Source organism: Aplysia californica, unplaced genomic scaffold (genome assembly GCF_000002075.1).
Source record: "Aplysia californica isolate F4 #8 unplaced genomic scaffold, AplCal3.0 scaffold00128, whole genome shotgun sequence".
Taxonomy (NCBI): domain Eukaryota; kingdom Metazoa; phylum Mollusca; class Gastropoda; order Aplysiida; family Aplysiidae; genus Aplysia; species Aplysia californica.
This window is the reverse complement of record NW_004797398.1, coordinates 1,049,849-1,054,075: the sequence shown is the minus strand read 5'-3', so window position 1 is coordinate 1,054,075 and position 4,227 is coordinate 1,049,849.

Sequence of the window (4,227 nt, the reverse complement as noted above, 5' to 3'; positions counted from 1 at the left end):
AGCTACTGGACAAAGAAAGGCTAGTCTAGACATAGTTGTAGATCTACGTAATGTATTGCACGCTGATCTGTGAAAACGGACGTTGCTGTTCGTTAAGTCTTAAATTATGGCACAACGGGTTGCTGACGTTGCTATAACGAACACCCGGATTCAACGAAATCGAAGGTCAGACCCGACGACTTCGTTATATCTGAGTTTCACAGTATACTCGATAAAAACTCTCCTCACTCGAAAATATCAAACTCACATCTTCTGTGTGCAAAGGCAGAGTGCATGTCCGTTATACCACAGACGTTGGTATTTAAATTTCATTTAAAAGGAAAAAACAATATTTTTGGAATTCTTGTAGGCCTTGGATCGTTATTTCTTTCACCAAAGGAATTCCAGAGACGTAAAAATTAGCTGTACTCATTGGCCACGACAAGTGTTCGCGAGAACAGGGCGAGTCCTTCAGATCAACAGCTGGCACGGGTTCAAAGTTCACCAATGCGGATGTTTTGATAAGAAAAATGGCCAACCCATTTTTTTCGACGCGTCAATGTTGATTAACTGGAACATCTACGAAGATAAGAGAATGATCTACCTATAGGACTTTGGGTTTAAATCAACATTTTTGTTTTGTTTTGTTCTGTTTTATTTTTGTGGTTTTTTAAACAGGCAACTAAGTCTGGCGACTGTAGGGATCAAGGACCAGGGTAATCTTTCTGTTATAAAGGTCAGATAGAGGTCATTTTCAGAAAGTACGTTTGAATCGTCAGTAAGACAGCTTTACAAGACTCGCCAAAACGTTAAGATAACGTTTCAAGACAAATGCTAACGTCAAGATAACGTTTCAGGTGCATGTGTACGGGTTTACGCACGAATTTAACATACGTCTCTGATAGGACCGAGCCACATGGATTAAACATGCTATCATCATCAGTGCCTTTCATGCCTGGCAGGGTATAGGCCAAATACAAGCTCCTTCCAGTTATATCTGTCCTGAGCCATCCTTCCTAGCTCGTTCCAAGTGAGCTTCATCTCTCTCATGTCCCTTTCCACACATCTCCTCCATGTTTTTCGTCACCTACCCCTGCCTCTTGCTCCCTATGGGTTCCATTGCAGTGACTCTCTTGTGATGTTTCCGCAGGGCTTTCTGAAGGTGTGTCCCATCCTGCGCCACTTTCTTAGTCCTATTTCTACTTCTATATCTTTTTGTCCTGTCCTCTCCCATAGCTTTTCATTTCTTATTCTATCCTGCCACTTAATTCTTAGGATACTCCTCATACCTCTGTTGATGAAAGTCTGGACTTTATTCAGCACTGTCTTTGTTGTCTTCCAAGTTTCGCAGCCGTAGAGAAGCACATTGAAATTAAAGAGTCAAATCTTAGTGAATTTTTCTTCTTTTCTTTCTTTCTTCCTTCCTTTTTTTCTTTCTTTCTTTCTTCCTTTCTTCCTTTGTTTCTTTTTCTTTCCTTCTTTCTGTTACTCTTTTTTTCTTTCTTTCCTTCCTTCTTTCTTTTTTTTTGTTTTGGTTTCTTTCTTTTTATTTCGATCTTTCGTCCTTCTTTACTTTCATAAGCCGCTTTTAAGAGTATTTGTTCCAATGTTTATTATCGAAAAGAAAACAACGGTTCCACGTAGGTTTTGATCGCAGTTTTATAGGATGTTGCTTACACCCCCCGCCCCCCCCCCCACGTCCCCCCAAAACCCAGTTTGAATTCTGGGCTAGAAAAACTGGCACAAGAAAGAGTACAGAAGCTCTGACCTAGATACAGAAAGAGCTCTCCAGTAGACCTAACCATTTAGAATTGAAGAAAAATGGGTCCGCCCCTGGATTCGATGGAATCCCACGAGAATATGGCAAGGTCTTCTGGACATAAGTTTAGCAACCTCTTTTGTATTATTACATTTATCATAGTCAAGAAGTTGGTTGCCTCAGCATTTCTCAGGGGAAGGGTATGGACACTTTACTTTATAAAGGAAATGCAGTTGCGAGCAGAGAACTCAAAGTGTAATACTAAATACACCCATAGATCTATATAAGTTTGGCTTCGTGAAAGGTAGAAATATTTCCAGCCTGTTAAGAGAAATTGATGATTTAATTGAACATCAAAAAATATGCAAGATCTAAAAATATTGTCTTTTCAATTGATTATATAAGGCATTTGGTACTTTTTCTGAAAGTACGTTGTTGAATATGTGAAGAGCATTCGGTTTTAGTGATGTCTTTATGAGATGGATTGAAACGTGTATGAATAATAGAATGTCATGTGTAAATAACAATGACTTTTATATTATCTGAATTTGAAGTACAAATGGGAATCCGTCAAGGATACCTACTATCACTATCACCATTATTGTTTATTCTTGCCGTAGGACTGTTGGCAATACAATACCTTAACCTCAAGAAAGTTAAAATGCCCAATTCAACCCATTGTGCTAAAATCAGACAGTAGGCTGATGACGGAATATTTTTGCTGCGAAATATCTTTGATTTGAGATAAGTGTTATAAAAAATTAATCAGTTTTCTAAGTTTTCAGGATTGATCAGATAAATCTAGAGAGTTCTGTCCAGGGAATCACATCTACTATGGTGATCAATATCAAGGCGTAAAGTTCTCTTCAAGGTTGTTTGTCCTAGGTACACATTTCAGAAGTGACACAGCAGGCTGTGATGTCAATAAAAACTGGGAACCTAAAATCCAATCGCTGAAAACCATTATTGGAATGTGGGCTAAAAGAGACTTATCCATCCAAGGTAAGATTTAAATTTTAAAATCTTTTGACCTTAGTTTAGTCATGTATCTTGTGTAGAGTATTGACATGCTGGAAGGAGTTATGCGACACGTACACACTTTATTCTTTAAATTAATTTGTTAAAAGAAATTCATAAATGCTCGAGCATTCGAAAAGATTAAACGTAAAATAATGTTTAATAACCTGGGGAGAGGTGTATTGAAATTGTGTTGTCTCTTTGACATTCAGTACACCTTCTACCTTCAGCGGGTGAAAAAAACTAATAAATAGTGAAACTGATACGAATGAGTGGGTTAAGTTACCTTTGCACAGTGTGCAAAAAGGTTGGTGGAAAAGCCTGTTTTGAATGTAGTGTACAGTAAAAGCCTTCAAAGAATAAGACACGATCAACAATACCTCTTTGAAGAGAGTGGTCTACGAATGGTAAGAATTAAACTCTGTCGTGGAAAACAGGCAGCAATCAACGTTAAATCCGATTTTATACAATAACAAGTATATAACATATAAGCGAACTCATTCATGGTTGCCAGAGTGCATCAGACATGGTATAATCCGAGTCCGTGATGTCTGCTTATGAAACAGGTTGATGTCCTTTCAAGAGTTTTCAGAAATGTACGTAACTCTTCTAAATAACTGCATGATTTACTCGTATAACACCCTGGCTAATGCCATAACCCATTTGCACGTAGAGATGGAAGTTGCAGGTGAAGAAGGCGTAAGTGTTTCTTTCAGGGGTCAACGAGTTGGAGAGATTGGGAAGAAGGGTTTCTAACAGTAATAGATAAGTGTGACCTGTTATATATTGTAAATAATAATGTGGAAGAAAAAGTTGGGAGTTGACATAACAGTCTAAAGTGTTATACAACAACAAAAGAAATCACTGGAAAATGTTGCATAACATGTACCCAACAAATGTTCTGCTGCACAGAATGCGGGTAAAGGATTCTAAAAAAGTGTACAATGTGCACAACTGAAGACAATCTTACCGCATAGAACATTTCATAGTAGAATGTAGAATAGTGAAAACTTCATGGAAAGAGGTAGAAAACCAGATAGCCATATACACTGGTATGTATGTGCTGTGATAGAGAGTATACGTGCTAAATGCCTGTTGAATTAACTGAGGACAGAATCACCATTAAAGACAACTTTCAACAAGCTACCTTGGCCATTCTTGTAGGTAAAATAATAATCTCAAATTACAAATATGGAGAAAGTCGAAACACTATGGATATCATTCGCGGAGAATCCAGTTTGAGAAAATTGTGAGGGGGGCAGCGAGGGGAAAGATTGGCTTAGATGAAAATGATGATGATTATGGTAATGATGATGATGATGATGATGATGATGATGTTTAGCTACAAAGATTTTCGGGTTCATTTTTATTTTTATCTTTATTGGGGTGATTTGTTCCCCAAGAGGTCACCCTAGGACTCCGAATATTTGTGTTCCATAGGGATTTGTGTGCGTGTGTGTGGGGGGGGGGGG